A 22224-nucleotide genomic window follows, 5' to 3' on the forward strand; every position below is an offset into this window, starting at 1 on the left:
ATATGTATAAAGGATCATATTCTTACCTGGTATAAATGGGAATAACTTCATTGATTTTAAAATTGGGCTTAATAGCAGAAGGAAAATATCACAGGCCATTAACTCCATCTGAGACTATTGAAAAGGAATTCATCAGATCAGAATAGATGTAGGAAGTTTAATATCTTCCACAATGATCCATCTGATGTATTTCCTCATAAAGCCTGTCAACGATGGCAAAAAAAGAAAAAAGTCACAGAGGTCAAAAGTTATTCTCTCAAACCCCATCTGCATCACAGTTTCAATAGATGTTGCTGCTAAATGTGGTGGACTCTACTTCACTTGAAGCATTTAAATTAAATCTGAATATCTTTCTGAAAAGATATGCTACAGATCAAAGAGATGCATTGAGCCCGGAGCAAAAATGAATGAGTAGGTTTCTATTGGCTGTATTACATTAGAGTTAAGAATAGATGATCTTAATGCTCTCTCCTCACCTGAACATATGAATCCAGTCTCATTTAGCTAGACAGTACTTCACTGCCATAGCTACGTTGATTTCATGAGCTATAAAAATACAATTTCTAATTTAAAAAACTGGCCTTTGAGCTCAGTGAGTACTCCTGAGTCAAATAAAGCAGTCTCTTGTTATTGCAGACATCATATTATACCCTTTTTTATCAACTCCCATTTTAGCAATTTGTTTTCTTCCCTTCCTCAGCTCCCATTGCTATATTGGTTAGGAATGTTCTTCTAATTTCCATTCTGAACATGCACATGGCCAGTTTACATTTATATACTTTATTTCTGTCTTTTCTTACAACCACGTCTTTTAGCTTAAATAGTTATTTTCTTTCTGTAACACTTTTAAAACCTGAAAGACTGTTTTGTTCAAAAGGTGACACATTCTTCTAGTTTCTCCTTGCAAGATGTTGAACCTAACCACGGCTCTGCACCTCTTCCATTTCAGTTCATCTTTCCTGAATAAGAGAGCTGCACAAAGGATACGGAATTCCAGACAAGGTCTGAAAAATAGCAATAGCCATCCCTCTGTCTACAGGTAATTGCTCTCATGACCATAGTTGTCTTTCTTGTCTGTATCACTGTGCTAGTGCATACTTACCATACATCCTAGTAAACAATATACCCAAATTCCCACCCTCAGATTTCACCTGATTAGTTTCTGGTTTATAACACAAGGGTTTTTTCTTATCCCTGTCCAAGCTAAATACTTCACATTATATTTTGCAGAAATTCATCCCACTCTAATCCTCCAGACCTCCGACCATTCAGTTTTCATGCATATCTTGATTGTTCACATCTTGATCATCTCTCAAACCTTTATGTCACTAGCATTTCCCATCAGGCTCTCTCATTCTCCACACTGCAGGAAAAATGCTAAAAAAATAAAGGTCCCAACTCTGCTCCTTTGATGCTTCTGCTGTGCTCCTTTATAAACTAGCTTCCTTCAATGCCAGAATCTTCCCTTTCAACACTACCTGATGATATCCCTAAGCATCTCCTCACCCACCATAGAATGCTTCTGTTGATCTCCATCTTCACTGGTTTAATGGATATTCCCCTGTGTGGCATCTCATCACATGGGAATGAGAGAGGTAGAACAGAAAAGAGCTCTTCCATTTCTGCATCTATTCTGCAACTTATCTAGAAGAACAGCCTTGAGATTGCCTTGTGCAGTAGGTATCTGCAAATTCTGAATTTTCTGTGAAACCTTTTCTGTACTATATTTCTGTCTAATATGCATCTGTACTCCTGCACCAGTTGATGCTAAGTTTATTGATCTTTTCTTGTAGCTCTGTTATACTTAATGCACGTGCAGCTCTAATCAGATATACATTCTACGCTAATGAATAATATGAAGTGTGTCCCCTGACTGGCTCTACTGATTCTACAGTTCTTTGAATTTCTTCTCCTAGTAGTCTCCTACTCACCATTGTCTTCTCTGAATAGTCTCTGCTTTTAAAGACAAAAATAAATTATATTTTTAAGAAAAAGAAAAATATGTATAAAATTAGCCTTTCACTACTTTCTATTATTTCATGCAATAACTTATTTTTGATTGTTGGAATGTAATATCTGGCTGTGATCTCTTAGCATCAAACTAGACTCTCATAACCAGCTATTGTGTTTCCAGGCAATGTGTCTCCCAAATTATGAGAACATACCAATACAGACAAAATGTGTTTATGAGTCTTCAATTATGAATTGGAGGATGTGAGATCATTGGGCTGAATTCTTAACCACACGAGGCTTGTTTCGGCATCACTGCAGATTTTATGAGAAAACTTAAAGGTAGTTAAAGAGCAAACTGAGTGTACTTGGTGCACAGAGGAATCCTTCACATTAGCCAAATTGGTATAACTTCTTTGGCACCAGCTCTGTCTATAGAAAGTCTTCTGGGGCATGGCCAAGAAATACCAACCCTGACTGCTGTGATGGAAGCAGGCTTCTGCAACCCTGACACTTCTCCAAACCAATCGCTCAGCTCCAGCATCAGGAGTGGGGGAGAGAACAGGGCAGAGAATCAATGACGGGGAAATACAGGGAATTCAGGGGAAGGAAGAATACTCTGGGCTACTTAGGGCAAGGGAAAACAAGAGAGATGAGGACTATACATGAACTGTGCTACACGGTAAACTTTTAGCAACAGAGAACAGAGACAAATTAAAATGCTCTTGAGCTTCCTGACATTTGAGGCAATAAAGCACAGCTTTAGATACACATTCGTAGTCCTCAGTTTGTGAGTCATATAACCTTAGGTTAAGCAAAAGAAACCCTAGTTAGAAACCACACCAGCCTTTCTCCTCCCTTATTCTGTTAATAAATAATTTTTGTAGATAACAATAACTGGTATGTGAACCTTATGTAATGATGGAGACTTCACTCACATTTACATTACACATTATCTACAAACACACCCTAAGAGATGATAAGAACCTGCGTGTGATTATGTGTAACTGCTGGTGCCTGCTACATTACCGATTAAATTAAAATATGGTGTGTACTGTAATGTATACAGTTGCTGAAAAAACAGGAAGAAAAAGGTATACTGCAGCAAACAAAATGTTTGGCTGCTAAACTCTCTTTTTTCAGCATGTGCTCAGCTTCTTTACTAGGGTGAAACTTATACTACATCTTTTAGCAAGTTTTAGTAAGATAATATTGTTCCAGAAATTATAAACTAAACACAGCTTTTTCATAATGCTTTACACCTTCCCCACCTTTTAATTCATTTCTTGGAGGCTTTTTGTCTGTTGATTATATCTTATTCCTCAGTGTGTAAAAACCATCATTCCATTTATGGAATGTCATTACAGTCTTTACATTACTTCAGTTTTTGGCCCTGAAAGTCAGAGCCCTACTTAACTCCCAGTGACCAGCTCTGTATCCAGAGCTTTGCTTGGAAAGGGTTCGTTGACCACTGGGATGTTTGGGAAGCCAGGCACAATAACCCCTGCATCTTGCTCAGGACTGCACAGAGACTGCCCCAACCACAAAAAAAAAAAAAAAAAATTGATGTAATAAATATTTGCATTCATAAGCAAGGAAACAAACCTTACAGGTCAAGAATGCCCAAAACAATTTGGTGGAATAAATTGTTCTCTGTTAAAATTACAGCACAACCACAAAAAACGCCAACATTCTTTGTGTTTTGAGATCTTAATAAAGGTTTACTTAGCTTGTATTGTCTCCACTTTTATGATAAAATTAATGTGCCAATGTTAATTAGATGTGCTGAACAACACATAAAAGTAACCCCAAGCAGAACTGGAAAAAAAAGGTCAATTTTTTAATTAACTAAATTTCTATGATGAGAGGAATTTTATTGAAAACCTTAGCACTGCAAAATCGTGCACACAAATAAGCTCTAGTCTGTAAAAGTCACAACCATTCATAAATTGTAGTACACGAGGTTGTTGGAAAGAGCTAAGAGAAAGGCCTTTCTATTCCAAAGCAAATTTACAAAGTCAAAAATTAAACAAAGATGAGTGGAAGATAAGACACAGCAGAACAGAAAGCATTAATTATTTTGTGCAGGGACAAAAATGTAACAAAAGCAGGGAAATGAGAAACAGCATTTTGTCAGGAAAGCCATCATTTGAGATTTTAGATGCAGTTGTTCATAGAAATTGGCAGGAAGGGGACATCTACATCCATAACTCCAAGTCAGACGTGAATGAGGTGACCACTATTTTAGCCTTATACTTCTGAGACAACATTTATAAATAGAGACAAGAGAGAGACACATCCAGGGCCAAAAAGAGATGAGGAAAAACATATGAAAAACTGTAAATCAGTTTCTTAGGAAAAAGCAGACAATAGCTGAGCTTCTCCACCTTCTCAGGTAGTGCTGTAGCTTAGACCCAAATAGCAGGAACGCAAATTGGTAGCTGTCATTGTTATTGTTGTTTAAATGCCAGCAGCAAATGCCTCACAGAACATATGTGTAAATATAGCTTGTAGCTGAGGTTTTCTCAAAAGCCGAAAACATTACTTACTAACTGATAAGCAAACAAATGCAGCAGAATGCCAATGCAAAACCTGGATGTTGTGAGATAGCTGGCAGCATGGTGGATGGATACATTGGAAACTGGATAGTGCACCATTTACATATGCAAAATATTTTTAAATATTCATACCCCACCTAGCAATGACAGGGACTAATATGTACTGAGGTGGGGGCAAGCTTGGGAGGTGTTCGTTTAGTAGCCTTACCCCTTACTGAATAAGTGTCATCCTTCAGTCTGGAAGTTTAAAAACAGTGGGGCAAAGGCAGGTGATTTTTGTTATAAGGTAGCAAAACACCTGAGCACCCATGGGAGTGAGTAGCCATACTGTGAAAGTAGATGGTTTCTTGCTTTCTTCTTTGAGTGCCCTCTTGGTTGTCTTGAAGGATGCAACGTGTAGACTTCTCTGCAGAGATGCTGGGCACCTTACGTCATTGGGGGGGATGAAGCTCCTTCCTCAACAGAAGTGAGGGCATCTAGCAAAAAGATCAAGGTGAAAAACCTTCAGGGAAAAAACAGTCTCTTACTTTTGTGAGCTATTCTCTAACTACATGCATGCACTCAAACAGGGCTGCCTAAAAGCGTTTAAGAGCATCATTTCCATAAAACATAATTACTGTTGTAAAAAAGTTATTTTCGATTATTTCCGGGTGTATGACTATAATCAGACTATCTGCCCTTGAGCAAAAGCCCAGGTCCTGCTGCCAGCGACCAAAGACCTGTCCAGGAGGCTGAAGCGTTTGTTCCCCAGCTCGCAATACTACGAAGAGGCAGAAGATGGCAGAAAGGAGCCCTGAAATGGCATCCCACCAGCCCAGGTGGGAAAGCCCTGCCTGGCTCTACTTAGCATAGAGGACCAAACAGCCACATCTGACCTCTGCGTGAGGATGACTTTTCATCTCGGCATTTTGGAGTGCTTTCTTTGCCTTTTGTGTTATTGTTGACACTAAAAGCACTGGAGAATATCTGAAAACTGAGTGGAAATATAAAATGCTTAATCCAGTAATGAGCTGGGTGTGAATTTCTCTTTTCACCCTGTTATTTCATTCTGCTTTTGTAGCCATGTCTATTGCTGAGATCAGATTATGCTCTTTTGTGGTAACCTTCAGAACGTCATGTTCCAAAGGACAACAATCGTATGAATTCTCAAAAACAGATGAACCACCAGATTTGGAGCTCTTACACAGGGGTTTTTTTGTATGTTTTAGCCTGGTGCTTTGTTTAATGAGACCTTTATGCACTTTCTGCTTTCAAGGGTTCATTTGCAAACTGTTCCCACCACACAATAAGCAAGAACATCCACCAGCACAGCACCAGTGCTGGTCCTGCTTGCTTTCATTCAGTGTTAAGCAAGCTGTCAAAGGCAATGTTCCTCCTTTTTGAGTGAAACTTTAATGAAATCATAAAATCCTTTCATCCATGTGAAACTTTAAAGAGGAGTTATTGGATTTTGACAAAGCTGCAAAGCTGAGGACAGAAGCATTATTTGATCCTTGAACATCTGCTGCTTTCTCACCAGTCTCCTCACTTGATCAAATACCTTAAAATGAGAGTCAGCAGCTAAAGTAATCTGTCCTGAAACAGATCCTACAGGCAATAGCCAAGTGAGTGATGACCACAGCTAAATTTCCCAGGGTAGCTCTAGGTACCACAGCAGAGCTATTGCAGAGCGGATTGTCTAGGAAGCTCTCCATCTACTTCGCTGCTCTTTTCTTTCTCCCCACTTCAATCTGCCTGGAAAGCTCAGTACTCTGGGTGGCTCACTACCATCACTGCTTTTCTGTGTAAGCTCTTTTCACCCTTCTTTCCCCACACACAGGGAGGGCAAGGAACAGGGGGTTTTCAGTGGGTGTGTCCCACTAGACTGCATCTCCTGGTGTGCCTGCAGCACCCTGAGGTGATAGCCAAGTACAGGCAGCCTTTGCCTCCAAGGCTCTTCATGGAGCTGTACATCACTGCAAACAGTGCTCATAACAGCAGTAAGAACTGAAAATAGAGGTTCTCAAACTTAGTGGCACTTACACCACATGGTTTTGCACCATCAAACTGGTGTTAACCTGACTTCACAGACTAAGGCAAAGTCCACTGTCATTTTTTAATTCATCCATTTTGTTCAAGGAGCAGCACGTTTTTAGAGAAACTGAACCTCTTTAATGTGTCTGTCCTCCGTCCCACGTTCAGGTGACCAAAACAGGAATGGCATTGCCTTGGTGGCCCATCAAAGGCCAGCCCAAGCACTTCCCTGGTGTGCCAGCTCACTTCACTGTCTACTGACGCTCTTACCCTTGCTCTCACTGCCCTGATAGTGTGGTATGAATTGGAGTTGTTTAGGCTGTTAAATAAGACCAGCTGTGTTAATTTTATCTCCACTCAAAACAAAGCAAAACAAACATGCAGAGAAAGAGTTTGACAAGGGGAAATAGGAGAAGGAAATCAATAGGGAAATAAATAATGTTTTTTAAGCTTCTAAGAGGGTATTAAAATAATGCAGATTAAAGAGCAAACAAAAGCTCTGAAGCAAGCTGACGGTGTCCTTTTAAGTGAACATGTGTGGGTTTATACATTCACATATGCCCTACAGGTGCACTTGCCAGATATCCACCCAGACTGTACAAAAGTATGTGTGATTTTCCCTCCTTTCCCTCCACCTCACCAGACATAAAAGAAGCTGAACAAGTTTGGTTCTTCCTAATAAAAACTGCTAATAATTATTTCAAGTATACAAAGACTTGCTGCTTTTCTTTTTCTTATAAGCCAAAAATATCAGTAAGATATTCTGTTTGTTACTCTCGGCACTTCAGCCATCAACCTAGTTTTTAGGCATTGGCTAGAAATTTTGTAGGCGCAAAGAATTACTACCATCTCTTCAAATAGTTTCCTTGGCTTTTGCCTCAGTTTCTCAGCAAAATAATCACTGAGAATGTTGTTGATACTCTTTTATGGAGTTAAAACCTGTCATAAGATAGATTCAGGAGCAAATTTGAAGGCCAGCTCATCTTGATCACCTCATATCAGACACCAAGTCTGCCCCCCTCTATGATTAAAGGAGAGAGCAAAAAGGGCACAGAAGCCCTGACCGCCTTACTCCTCCGAGACTGGCAGGGAGAGTGCCATGTCCATCAATGACTGGGGAGAGGGAGGTGGCAAAGGAAGTACAGAAAAGCTAAACCACAGCATGTTGATGGGACTTAATCTAACCTGACTGCAAAGCTGATGGTTTTGATGAGAATGACGTGCCCATCAATAATTTCTTGGTCTGTCAATCTCTTTTATATAGAATCCATAGAAGACCAGGACTGTTTTACATCCAGTAGATTGCCACATTTTGGGATAGGTCTGGTCACTGCACTGAAATATTATCCTTGGTCATACAACCACAAGATTTATCGTGACCATTATTGTCATTAGCCCCCATCAGTGTCTGGGATATCTGGAGCTGAGTCAATTGGCTGTGCACGGTCTGTAGTAAATGTGAGAAAAAATATGACAAAGTTAAAAAAATTATGCTTTTAGTAAGCAAAGAAAGGAAGAATTGCTACTGGTGATGCCCATGGCTTTTCCAGCTGCCTAGACAACAGGAGAAGAAAGCCAGAGAGGCAGAAGGATTTCTTGAAAGTTCTTACTTCTATCCCATTTGTAGGTCCCTGTCTCCTAAAAATTATCTCTGCAAATTATTCCCATATCTCTATCTCTTTCTCTATATAATCCTCATTCTAACACTTCACTGCCACATCTCTGACAATTATTAATGGCTAAAACTAAATTTACTGCCCGTCTTCCCCAATTTTTCCACTGCTCTTAACCTCACACTTCCTCCAGCGTTTGTTCAAGGAAAATTTTAGATTCTGCTTCCTCTTTCTGTCACTGTATGAGCCAAGTCAATTTGCCTCCTCCTACACAATAGCTCACAGATTCATCCTTTCTTCAGCAGCCAGCAAAGGCTTATAGCAGGATCTCGTCATTTTGCACTTCGTCTGTATTAATCTGGTCTCCAGCCATGTTCCAGCACTACTGCTGCCTTCATTCAAAATAGCAAGATTATAACACTGTTTCTGGCTGATTGCTTTGGCTGCATCATCACTCTACTTGTGTCCTTCCAGTGGCTTCACATTTCTGAACACAAACATCTTATCTTTGCCTCTAAGATCCTTCACATTTAGCTTCACCCTATCTGTCAAACATATTAGCCTATCAAACTGTCAGCTTCTGCCTGTGATCTGACAAAGATGACAGCCTTCATCACCACGTCTGCTTCTTCTTTAGTCACCTCTATGCTTTCATCTGCCTGTCCCCTATGCATAAGGAAAACTACTGTGGAGAATTCTTAATTTAACCTTCCTTGTGGGCTTTTCCATCTGGGGACAGAGAAATAAACTCCATAACTCCCTTCCTGCACTGGCCAAGCAAATGCAAAGCTGTGATTTCAGTATCCCTGCTAAGCCCTGTTCAGTTTATATAGTTGTATCTTTTCATCTGATTAACTGCTGCATCAACTACTTTGTCTGTCTCACACATATTCTCTTCTTCTCATCTCTTCTTCTCCAGTCAGTAAATTTCACTCCTAGATAGTGGCAGTATCCTATAGCCATAGCAATATTCCTGCTTATGCTATTGACATGCTGGCCAATTCCAGCTCAGATTATCATTTGTAAGGTCTTCCTCCCGTGGCCTAGTTATGTGCTGTGAAAGAACTGCTTCATGCTCTCTACATATGAGCTTTTCCATCATGGTTGTTCAGCTGCCACAATCAGGGCCTGCCTTTAAGGTAATGACCTGGTCATAGACTCTAGCATTGCAATGATTAATTTTACTGAACAAAGCTATCATTATTATTCTGCTTGCTTAGGTCTTGGGAACCTCTTTAGGCTGTTGACTTGATGCACTTCAGGAGGGGTTATAGCACTGGATTGCTCAGGACTTTGAGACAACTAATGGATATTAATGACTAGACTCGTTATATAATTGCAGAGTATCAGGAAGCTGTTATACTCAAGTAGTTTTGGCAACCTCCTCTTCTTTCACAGAAGCCAAAATCTTGTACCTGAACTGTATTGCCTAACAAAACTGTGCTCTTTCTGCCCATTTTTCATTTGCTGCTTCTACTACTACGAATTCTTGGCAATGAACCTTACTGTAACAAGACTTATGATATGGAGTTAAATGACAGAGTATGGAAGAGGTTTTAACTTTATTAACTCTTAACCACCACAGTGGAATGGTGTTATATTTTGATTTTTTATTCTTTTGATGTTTTTAGAAATCCCACAGAAACACTGCTGACTAAAGTTCAGTCACTCATAAAACTTTATAGATCATTAAAATTTCTGTTTATTTCAGCTCTGAGGGAGATCTAGGTTGCACTATTTTAGATGTTACTAACTTTTATTTCTTAAGGGCCAATAAAAATCAGGTCCAAATTACACCCAGAGATTTAGTTTAGAGGTTAATTTTGACAGCGGACAGCCTGGAAAATTAAATTTTGTCCCAAAGAAATAACATTCATTTTTGTTTAATTTCGTGGACCAATTTCAGAACATGCACTAGAAGTCAAGTAGACAGGAATCCTTGTGGTGTTCCTCATTCCTTATAGAAAGTGTTACTTTTTAATCTAAAACACTATGTTTAATTAACTTACTTCACTTTCCATTTCACTGGGTCTTGTACCCTGACTGCTCAGAGGGAGAACACACAAGCTTACTCTGGTTCTATTTTGGATGAACTAAGTCCCCAAAAATCAAAACCTTTGAAATGTCTATATTACAAGTATTGTTCAAATAAGTGTATAAACTGTGTTATGTTGTTATGGCAAAAAGACCTCTCATGTGCTTTGTGTTCTTTGGACAACCCAACCAAGGGTCTTCAGCCCAACAAAGGTTTTTCAGCAGCATGTCCTGAGGAGGAAAATCTGCCTTAGACAAAGGGATCCATCATAAAACAGTGAATTTAATCATTGTGACTTCCCTTCCACTACATTGTGTCTATTTGCCTTTTTTGCTCCCTATCCAGAATGTCAATTTGTTTGCTCCTGTTTCCCAGTACTCCTCCGCTACTGGCTTCCATATCTATGCAGACCTGCCCCAGGGCTGCACTTGAGCAGTAAATTTCAGCATGTGAACTGCCTCAGGATATGTTAGCTTGTGCTTAACTCTAATGAGTTTTTCTGATCAACATGTTTAAATATTGAAATGCTGGCAAATATTCAGATAGGAGCATCAGGTAGTTTTCTTCAGGCTCCTGCTGTCTTCATACAAGTTTTGCAGGTAGTTATTGCAGGTGCTATCTGTGTCCAAAACTGGAAAGCGCTAATTATTTTCCCATGCTAAATCATCTTCTTGGTCAGTGTGTTCCTCTCCTGTTTCAGGTTTCAGTGATGATTAAAGTCGTAGAGAAATCTTAGCTACTTTGAGATCAAAAAAATCTCCATTGGGACCTCTAACATTTAACATACTCTGCTGATACTGCTCTTCTCTATAGAATTTTTTTTAAAGCTTTGCATAGTAATTGAGAGATTTACATGCAGTTCATAACTCACTGGTTTCAAAGGATCTGCGTCTCTGTCCGAGAGCTGCATAAATACATCATGTTTTTCCTTTTTTATAGGATTACTTTAGAACAAACACATTGTGTTATGATCGGTAATAAAATTAATAAATCTCTGAAACAATTCACAGCTTTCTGATTTATTTCAGTGGTCAATGCAACATCTTGTGTTCACATTGAGCTCTTTGAAAATTATATATGGCTACGTTGACAAGTTAATTTTTTCCATACCATCCCTTTCTCACTACCTAATGAGACTGAAGACGCATATAGCTCAACTATTTTTCATAATGTACTTTCTGGAGTATTTAGCACTTATGTTTTATATCAATTTTTATTTTGAGTTATGAATTAGCACTTCAACCCTAAAACCCCTCTGACAAGAACTTGAATGTACATGTATTTTTCCAAGTGTCACAAATAACACATGCAAATGTGCATACAATATACATGCTTGCTTGTCAAGGAGAGGAAAGAGGGTGTATCAAAACATTTGGATCTTCATTTCACACAGGCATGCTGAAGTTTGGACATTTGTTCAAAGTCTATCCAAATGTATCTGAGTATTTTGGCTCTGGAAATCAATCAGAAATCTTGCAAGGTCAAACTTTCTCATGAGATTACCTCTAATACCTTTTCAGCTTCAGTCAGGCCAGTAAAAATACCACAAAATACTCTCTTGTCCACTCTTTTCTCCCAGCTGAAAATGGAAAATATGAGGAATGTGAAAATTAAACAATTAATCAAATTTTTTCCAACCCTCAGGAAAAGGCTTGGTTCAGCTCAAGTTTTTTTTGCAAGGTTTCAGGTTTGCTCTTGTTTTATGCAAACTTATTCACAGAGCCCAAGTCTGTATGTGAATTGCACTAATTCTCATGGTCAGAACTGCTCCTGTTAACTTTAATGGGCTTAATGACAGTTCCACAGCCTTTCAGAGTACAGTGTTTACTAGGGGTTTCTATCCCTACATGCAACCACATTTCCACTTTATTCCCACTTTCTGATATTTTTTCAAAATACTTTTTTTCAACATGTGATACAGACATACTCTTCAGAAATGTTGCATATCAGTGTACCATACATGCTTTTTCCCCTGGTGATGATACCCGGAAGCACTCTCTTCTGATGAGAAGGAATTCCAGAAACACTTTTGCTTTGATCCTGATACTGCAAAGATCTTCTTCAGAATAGGTGAACTCCTGAATTTCTGTTCAGTTCCTAAAGCCTACATCCTGTGCAGATTAGGAACAGTTTTAGATTATGCATCAAACAACATTTCTTAAAATGACTGTGAACTATGATCTTAAAGTTACATGTAGGTAAACCACACTGTAATAAACAAAACAAAAGTAAATAATATGTATTAACATGCAAATACAATTCACTATTGTAACTGAGGAAGGTTTTGAATAGCTGCTGATTGTCACAGAACAATGATAGCACCAAATAGAATGTTTCCAGGCAGAAATTCCTCTTTCTCTCTCTTCCAAAACTAAGTTTTTGCCAAAGTGCTCTGTAACCAAAATAGAATAAAAATGCTCTTTTTGACCACTTCACAAGAAAGGACATTAAAACTATGAAATTACACAAATTATATTATTGGATTGTTGTTTTTTTCTATAAAGAAGATCATGATACAATAGATGAAAGGTCTGAAGTAATTAAGAAAAAAAATACAATTGCAAGTACAGATTTGTAGTTTCCCTTTGTTTCAACAAATGTGAGAATGCCAAGCTTTCATTTCTGAAGGTGTCCATGTAGCAATATGCAAAACTTAACTAGTTTTTCTTTTAGATTTTAATGACATCTATTCATTTTCCCGCTTGAACTGGAAATAAAAAGGGTTGCATGTTTTCCAGTCATCTTGCTTTGTTCTGAATACCACTGTTAATTTTGCCTGGAGTTTGATGATTCCATTCTTTATAGTCCTCTCTACATCTCAAAGAAAAACATATACACATTGTAACAAAACCACTCATACCAGTGGCAGATCCATTGCAAAATACATTTTTCATTTTTCTGCCCTTTTTATGAAAGCTGTAAAGTTATATGCTTAAAAGACTTTGGCTAAAAATTTTGTGAAAATGGATAACATTTACTTTTCCTATGCTTGGGGTCGAGTAAGTGGTTCACATTTGTGAATATCCCTGAATAAAATGCATTTTTATTAGCATTTCTATTTACAAGATATTACCAGATGTCTGATTTAAAAGGCATTTTTGAAAGATTAAATTCAAAATACCTGATATACTCATGCATATGAGGGGATCCAACAGTTCACATAAGATGCATTAGGGAATACTGAAAACAAGGCTGACTGATGAGTTGTTTTTCCTTACTTTTACCTTTTTATGTCAATCTGAGGGTATCTTCAGTACATTACAGAGGCTTTCTGCCCACCAATGGGTGTTTAGAATAATGGCACTATCTGAAGTAGTTCAAGCTGACAAAACAACAAGGGCCAAAATCTGATCCTCCATTTTTTATGGAAGAAAAATTCCCATTGATGTCAATGAGAGTTTTGCCTAACAACAAAATAAAGAAATTGCCCCCAAATGATATCTCCAAAGGAGGCTTTACTTATCTCATGAGCCAGCACTCCAGGATTCCATTATTCTTCTCCCGATCGTTAGTGAAATTACTAAGCAAGCCAAAATATAATACCTCTGCCGTGGGAAGTGAGGCTAAAATGTGCACTGCATATTCTGCATGTACATACAGAGCTTACAGTAAAATCATTGTTCTCAGAATAAAAGTTACAGTAACAGGCCACCATGATTGCTACAGTAAAATGAAGGGAATTCACAACAGGGTTATCAAAGCGATATAGCACCATAAAAGTCAGCAATGAAAGGACCTATGGTTAGATCCAAAAATACTTGGACCCCTGAAAAGGGTTTGTATTGGTTTTTTTTTCAATTCAGTTCATTTTTTCCAGTGACTTCTTGATATAATATACAGGAATAGTTCTATGAAAGTACAGGTTAAGAGTCCAGGACTCCCATCCTTCAGGAAATTGCTCAGATCTCCCTCTTTTTCTCTGGCCCAATGAAGCTTGGATCTCTTTTTTGCATTTACTTTGACAAAATGGACTAAGTTCACCTCCCTCTGCTTCCCCACAGCCAAGGTTTAAGGCACTCAAGTGGCAGATATGAATCTTCATGTCCTTAAGAGGGCCTGAATCTAGATTTCCTACACCTTCATGGTAAAGGCTCACACCAATACATTATTATATAGAGGAGGATGGGGAGGGTGTCTTTATGCTCTAGCTTTATAATGAAGGTGGCACCCATAAACAAATTTCGTGAGGAATGCCTTTGTTAGTACATTTTGAGTGGGTCCTGCTCTGTAGATGAAGTCCCTCAGCATGCTTTGGTGAGTAGGTGGCTAAGTTCTGAACCCCAGATGACCTTAGTTTACTGGTGTAGTCTTCTCTCACATTTTCCATTTCTGTCCCTTACCATCCCTGACCCATGTATTAATGTGGAGTGCAAAATGGCATCAGCAGCTCAACAACAAAATTCAAAGATGCGTCCCTCGTTGCAGTAAAGCCATGAAGCCTTGGTGAATAAGCCCATGCACATATATATGTATACTCTCTGTTTAATAAATTTTGCTCCAAAAATGAGAAATGCTAAGCCACTATGCCCTGTGCAATGCCTGCCACATGAGGTCTTCCTTTCCAATACCCCCCTGACACCGACACATTTATAGTGAAATGTGTTCTGGGCCAAGCAATCTGCACATTGGTGTTTCAATGAGCAAAGTACTGAATGCAGGTTATGGAGAATGCAGCCAGGTTGAGCAATGAGATTGCTGAGCAATGACATATGGTTTTTTTTCTAATCTTCACTTCTTCTGGCATCAGCAGCTAGAATAACATCAAAATACAAGTATATGTCAAAAGCATGAAAGAAATGGAAAAGCAAGAATTTTTTTCAAAGGTTATTGAAAATTCACCTTGAAAATGTGGGGACTTGATTACCAGGATGTGCATCAGAAATAGCTTATCACCATGAGACAGAAATCCTGTAAGGAATATAACTTTAGCAATCTCTTTTTATGTTCCTTTACTGTCTCCAGTGGTCAGTGTTGACACTTGCTGAGCTGATCTCAAGTTGTGCGTGATAAAGGTCTGACAGCTCAGTGACATGTTCACCGTATGGTCCATCCACATGCCAGTCAGCTACCTGGGAGCTACCACTTTGACGGCCTCTGAGTCTCCATTTTAGTAATCAGGATATGTCATTATGGATTAAAGCATGGCATTTTATTCATTTCAGCGGTTGAATGGGCTGCTGCCACAGTAATGCTGGCATCTTCCAGGTCAGGAGGTAGGCTGTATTGGCACAGTCCAAAAAGCACACACACATCTCCCACACAAACATGTTCAGCATTACTGCCAAGCCATCCTTGTAGAGAAGTCCAATAAGACTCTCTGGTGTATCAATCATTAATCATAGTTTTATGTCATCACCAAACTTAGTGAGGGTACACTCTGCCTCATCATCTAGATCTTTAATAAAGATCTTCTCTTCATAGGGTGAAAAAACCTTGCAGTTTTTCAAACTGACCTGATTCTAATGTCCTATTGGTGAGTTCTCAACAACAGCACAGGTTTAAAATAAGTTGCTAGTTAAAGTTAGGTATCTGCCAAAGAGAAAAAGCAATTAGTATACAGAGTTATGTTTTTAAAATTGATGCAGAAATTTCCCTGGCATTGAAATGAACATCAAAAGCACTGCCAGTTAATGTGATCAAATTGTTCTCCTAAAGCTGAAAACACATGTTTCACCTTCACCATGCTTCTTTCACAATATGTTTCTTGCAGGAAAACAACTTTTGTCAGCCTTCTGGAGTCAATGACCATATACTGCAGCAGGCCTGGGTGATAGCCAGAAAGTGATTGTCTTCAGAGGATTATGGGTAATGCCTTGCTAATTAACTATAATGGTAACCTGGTAATGTTTAATAGTGGGTTAGGCATTGCTTTCCCCTCTCTCAGATGTTATTCGTTCAAGGAGAAAAAATATTTGTAAGGTGATTTCACTTATGGTTTCAACATATTCTAAATGAACAATCTTTGTTCTCCCACAAATGGCATTGTGTTGGATAACACAGTTGACAAGGTTTCATAAATCCTTTCCCAAGTTCAGTTTAATTGCAATTCAATATTATTTTGTTTCTATTAACCTAGGTAAATAAATAGAGTGAACTGGCAATTTTGAACTGTGATCTATGGCATGGTCCCCAATGTATTGGCACATACAAAATTCTTGCAGATCACAAATCTGCAAAAAACATGTTTATGTCTTCCAACAAAATGTCATCAAACCTCTGAAGGAATCCATATTTATACTACACATGGTGAGTTACAGCTCCACATTAGAAGCAGGCAGACTTTAAAGCAGCAGGCTTGAAACAGGGAGAGGGGAAAATCCTCCTACAAACCTTGCTCCTTCCAAATACTAGAATCGTAATATATTTAAACTAATTTATTTTAATGAAAGCAATTATCCTATTTTTTCCCATTCTTTCTGCTTTCCACACAATTACTGTCTTATTTACTATAAGATGATCTTTTCTGCTTTTCCTCCACTACCTAATAGCCTAGTTCTCTGATAATACAATGTGTATTTTACAACTTATTTTATCTCTCTGTGGTGGAATCCCCTTTCAATCCGTAACAGTAAATACTCACTATAAAATTTAACAGATTATGGTGAGATTCTCTATCAAAGAAATTCTAAAAAACCTCAGCTATTACAGGATAAATAACTGCTTAAAATATACAAAGCAAAGATTGAGGCTAAGAGGTCACTCTTCATAGAAGTGTATCTCTGTCATCCTATATTAAACTGTTCTGAAATCTGCTCTGTTTAATGCATTTACACAGGAACTGAATGAACAAGAAGGCAGCAATACTATCACTACTTGCAGATCATATAAAATAAACCGGAGCAGCCATTGTCAGGATAAATGCAAAGAATTACAGAAGAATCTTCTATGGTTAAGGGAGAAAATAGAATTTGAAGTTTACTTGACAAGTGTAAAGTAATGCACACAGGCAAAAAAAACCCCTTATGGTATATTTGTTTATTTATTAATTTCCAGTATTAAGGAAACCAGTTCTGGGATAATGGTGAATAATTACCTACAAAAATAGTGTAATGCTAAGTAGAGACCAGTAAGACAGGTAGAATGTCAGGAAATATTAGGCTGGAAACTGAGAACAAAATACATCAATATGATCCATGCAGTACATATGTGTTGAATACAACGTGCAGTTCAGTTTTTCAGAGGATATAATAGAAATAGAGAAAATATAGACAAAAGTGTCAGAGTGATTAGATTGAAACAGATTCCATATGTGGACAGAGTAGGAATAGTAGGACGCTTTTAATCCTGGACAAGAATCCTGAAGCGTCAGAGGACAGTTGGATGGGGAGAGCTAGTGGGGTACATTAATTCACTAGCCTAGACAAATGCATAGAAGACATCAGGTTTCAGGGGGGAACCTCTGGCACATGGAGACTGTAGTTTGTTGCCTACCAGAAGCTGGGAGAATATAACAAGGAAAGATAATGCTTGCTTGGTCTTGCGTTATTCTTTAAGTAACTTGTCTCAGGCATCAATCTTTGGTGGTATTACGCCAGATGGTCTGGCCTTATGTGGTAGTTTATCTTCTCTTAAGATCTCTTTAGGTAAGATTCACTTCATCTCCCTTTGGATAAGGGTTTCTAAAGTGAAGAAACCTACACCTGAAGTTGTCACCAGAGGCTCTCATTATGCTGAGAATCAGACATTTTCAGGACATGATTCATGCAAACTAGTTTAGACACTATTGTGGTTTAACTCCAGCCAGCATCCAAGCCTCACTCACTCCCCTAACAGCAGGATCGAGAAGAGAATCCAAAGGGTAAAAGATAGAAAAATCATGAATTGAGATAAAGACAGCTTAGTAGGGAAAGCAAAAGCCATGCACACAAGCAAAGCAAAATAAGGAATTAACTCCTGCTTCCCATGGACAGCCAGGTGTTCAGCCACCTCCAGGAGAGCAGGGCCCCGTCATGTGTGATGGTTACTTGGGAAGACAAACACCATCACTCCAAACATCCCCCCTTTCTCCTTCTAATCCCCACTTTATATACTCAGCATGATGATATATGGTATGGAATATCCCTTTGGTCAGGTGGGGTCACCTGTCCTGGCTGTGTTTCCTCCCAACTTCCCACACAACTTCCTTGCCAGCATGTCAGTACAGAAAGCAGAAAAGGCCTTGGTTCTGTGCAATCACTGCTCAGCAATAACAAAACCTTCTCTATATTATCCACCCTGTGTTCAGCACAAATCCAAAACGCAGCCCCACACTAGCCACTGTGAAGAAAATTAACTCTACCCCACCCAAAACCAGCACAGACATCTACCTCGGAATGAGATGAATCATACTCTACAAATGTTTGTTTCTCTCCATCGACTACAAAGGCAGCCAGAAGTGATTATTTTTATTGTAGATGTTTGTACTGAGTCAGATGAATTTCATCCACTTTATTTTTTTGTCCTCTGCTATTGGAAGAAAACTGGTTTAGACTGCAGCAGAGCAGAAACAAGGCCAATTAAGCACTGGAGATGCACATTCATGGCAATTACCCACACCACATTATGAACTATGATTTCCAGGGATTCAGAAGAGAGGCAAATGGGCTGATATGGCACAATTGTTTTTACGGTTTAACCATGCTAAGCAGCTAAGTACCATACAGCCACTCACTCACACTCCCACAGCAGGACGGAGGGGAGAATCAGAAGGATAAAAGTGAGAAAACACGTGTGTTGAGGTAAAGACAGTTTAATTATTTGAAAAAATGGAGGAGAAAAATTGACAATCAAAAAAAAACATGTGATGAAAATAAAAATAATTGCTCGCTACCAACCTACTGATCCTCAGCCTGTTCCCTAGTAATGGCAACCTCCACAAAACCTCCATCCCCCAGCTTTTATTGCTGAGGGTGACACTACATGATCTGGAATATCCCCTTGGTCAGTTGGGGTTGTCCAGCTGTGTCCCCTCTCAGCTTCTTGCACATGCACCCCTAGCCTACTCACTGGTGAGGCAGTCTGAGAAGCAGAAAAGACCTTGACTCTGTGTAATCACTCAACAGCAACCAAAACATCCCTGTGTTATCAACACCGTTTTCATCACAAATCCAAAACATAGCCCCCCACAATCTTCTATGAATAAATTTAACTCTCTCCCAGCCAAACTCAGTACAAATCAGAATAAGGAAAACCTCCTGTAGGTACCATCTCCACAGTGCTCTAGTGAAACTTTAAAACTGCATTCCTGGTCAGGATATCTACGGTATAAGGAAGCCCTTCCTAGGATTTCTCCAATAGGTATCGGTGAAAAGACGAGAGTGGTCCATTTTGGCAAAGTCTGTCAGTTAGTACTGGTGGCAAGTTGAATTTTTTATATATATATATATAAACAAAACACCTAAACTGCAGAGAAGTGAGAAGACTTTCTTGCTGTCAGTTCAGGCAGATAACTCCCGGGGTTTGCTTTTCACATGGCAACTACAAGTAAAACTGCCTGCACATACATTGTCAACATGCAGGCAAAAAGCTGTCAAAACATTTTATCATGCACATTTAAATGCAAACAATCAAAATTTCCCAAGTGCTAGACTGTCCTCTGTTTTAAGCAAAACACTCCACTAAAATCATTGCAGTTCTGCTTAAAAACACAAGAGTAAGGTCAGGTACGCAGAATTTCCACCTTCAGTGATGGTTCAAATTTCTCCTGTGCCTGAGTTCATGGCAAAAAAGATGTGCTGTTTCTTCTGGTTTGGATTAAAAAATGAAAAATAAATATTTTTCCTGGAGTCTTACAGGGATTTTGGCCTTCCTGAATCACACTGCATCTGGATTTCTCCACCCTTTTGTTTAGGTAGGAGACTCAAATGGAACTCACTAGCACAACCTTTGGCATTTCCAAAGCCTTGGCAAACTGTTTAGGCTAAATAGGTCAACAGGGTGGAGATAGCTCCTAAAGCTTAAAACTGTTCTTGAAAGTTGAAACATCACCAGCTATTTCTATCAACATGTAGGTTAAGATCAGATTCTCATGAAGCATAAGAAAAACCTGGTTTGTCAATGTCCAAAGAGGTCATCAATCCTGAATTAGAGATAGGTGGTGGAAAAGTCTTGCCTGTTGCAGCCCCAAAACAAACTTTAAGAGGTTTAAAAGAAGGAACTACGAACGATAAGGAGCGTGTTCTGGACTGTAGTGTTGGCTGCACCACTAGAGGCAGAGAGGCAAAGGCAAAAGAAGTGTGGCTGAGCCCTGTAGACGTGTATGATGTGACTCCAATGTTTATGGAAAGAGAACCACAGCCAAATATTTGGAACCTGATGAGCATTCTCAGCTGCAAATAGCAGTTATTTCAACAAGCAAGTGGCCTTCATACTAGATTCTCTGGACCTTAGGTTCCTCTGTGTCCTCTCTTACTTCCTCATTCAGAATCTTCTTCCATCACTTACACTTTGTAAAAAACATGCCACAAATGCTTTCAAATATCAAACTAAGAAATTTCCAGATGCAAGGTGGTAGGAGCAAAATAGATAACCTACTCCTTCTTCCATCTTTAATATTATTCTTACATCATTCATACAAAAAAAAAAATTTTTTTTAACAAATTACAATTTTGGTATTTACATGCTACAAGGTAGGGATAAACCAAATCATCATCTATGTCAGCAAAATAGCACCTGAGGGCAAACAACATCTGAGTAAACTTGCTCCTATAGCGTCATTCATCCCAAATGCCTCTTAGTTTTAACGAGTAGAACAAGGACTATAAGGCCACTGCCCAAATTTCTTCTGAGTAAGTCGTGTTAAATCAGGCTCATCAAAAAGTTCTTTGAACATAAAACCACAATCTTTGTTCATCAGGCATTGCGTGGTCACATGATGTCTTAGTTTCATACAGTTTCCTAAAAACTACAACATTCAGATATTCAAGTAGGAGCCTATTTTAACAAAGGAGACAAACATAGATTATTTAAAATATTTATGTTTTAAATTATTAGCACAATAGAAAACACAGGTCAGTGATATCTGTCTACATATAAATGCAAGCGTATGTTTGTTTGAGAACACATTAATAGTTAAAAGGAATAATTATGGGAGGGTCATTTTGTTTTAAAATGGCACATAGTTGGACATTCATACAAAATTTGGGATGTTCATGGGCACTATAGAATGAAGAAACTGACATTGCTGGTATTGTTTATACTTTCAATATCATCCAACAAACATTTAACAAACATTTCCTTTTTTTATTTTAAAGTCTCTAGTGCTTTTTTGTCTAGAATCCTGCTGAGCTTCTATACTCAGATTTAACTTTGTTCACCTCATTTGGTTCACTCATGATTTCAGTGCTGTCACATGTAGAGAATTTTGCATAGACTGCACATGTTTATATAAACTAACAGTATACCACTAAATTATGTGAAAAGTCCCAGCATATAAACTGCTGTCTGAGTACATGTGTCTATAAGTCCCAGTAGAGCATGACAAGTGGCTAACTTCCCAAAATATAGACACATACCAGTTTTGTGCACTCAATACATTTGCACTGAGAGTTAGATTTTCTACTCTAATGGGTCTATATTTGAAAATGGTAGAGGAAATGGATAAAAAAAAAAGGGAAGAAAAAGAAAAGCTGATTGTAATTCCTTAATCCCAGGGGATGTGAATTTATAAATAGGTCCTTTTATTTTCCACTGGATGAATAGCCTTGGCAAACATACCTCAGTATTAGTCTGCTCCACTCTTCACATATGGCAAATGGCTTTCATTTATTTCAAGGGTGAAAACATGACCAATGCAAAAAATGCTTCCATAATGCCATGAACTTTCTGCAGGCAAAGGATTCCGTTGCTGCAGGAAAACCTCTGCTGCTTGTTCCAGTAATTTTAAAATCACTTTATACTACATAAGCAGACAGAAGGATTTAGCCAAGTCTGTTCTAGGTAAAGCATTGAATACCAGAGTGAGCTGAGGTTAGATGTTACTAGGACAAATGGAGACATATTCTCAGCTGGCATAAGCCAATCCAAAAGCTACACTCATTTAAATAATCAGAGGATCTGATTTTTTTTTAATTTTTTT

This window comes from Neopelma chrysocephalum, unplaced genomic scaffold (genome assembly GCF_003984885.1).
Source record: "Neopelma chrysocephalum unplaced genomic scaffold, ASM398488v2 Primary Assembly neopelma1_59, whole genome shotgun sequence".
Taxonomy (NCBI): domain Eukaryota; kingdom Metazoa; phylum Chordata; class Aves; order Passeriformes; family Pipridae; genus Neopelma; species Neopelma chrysocephalum.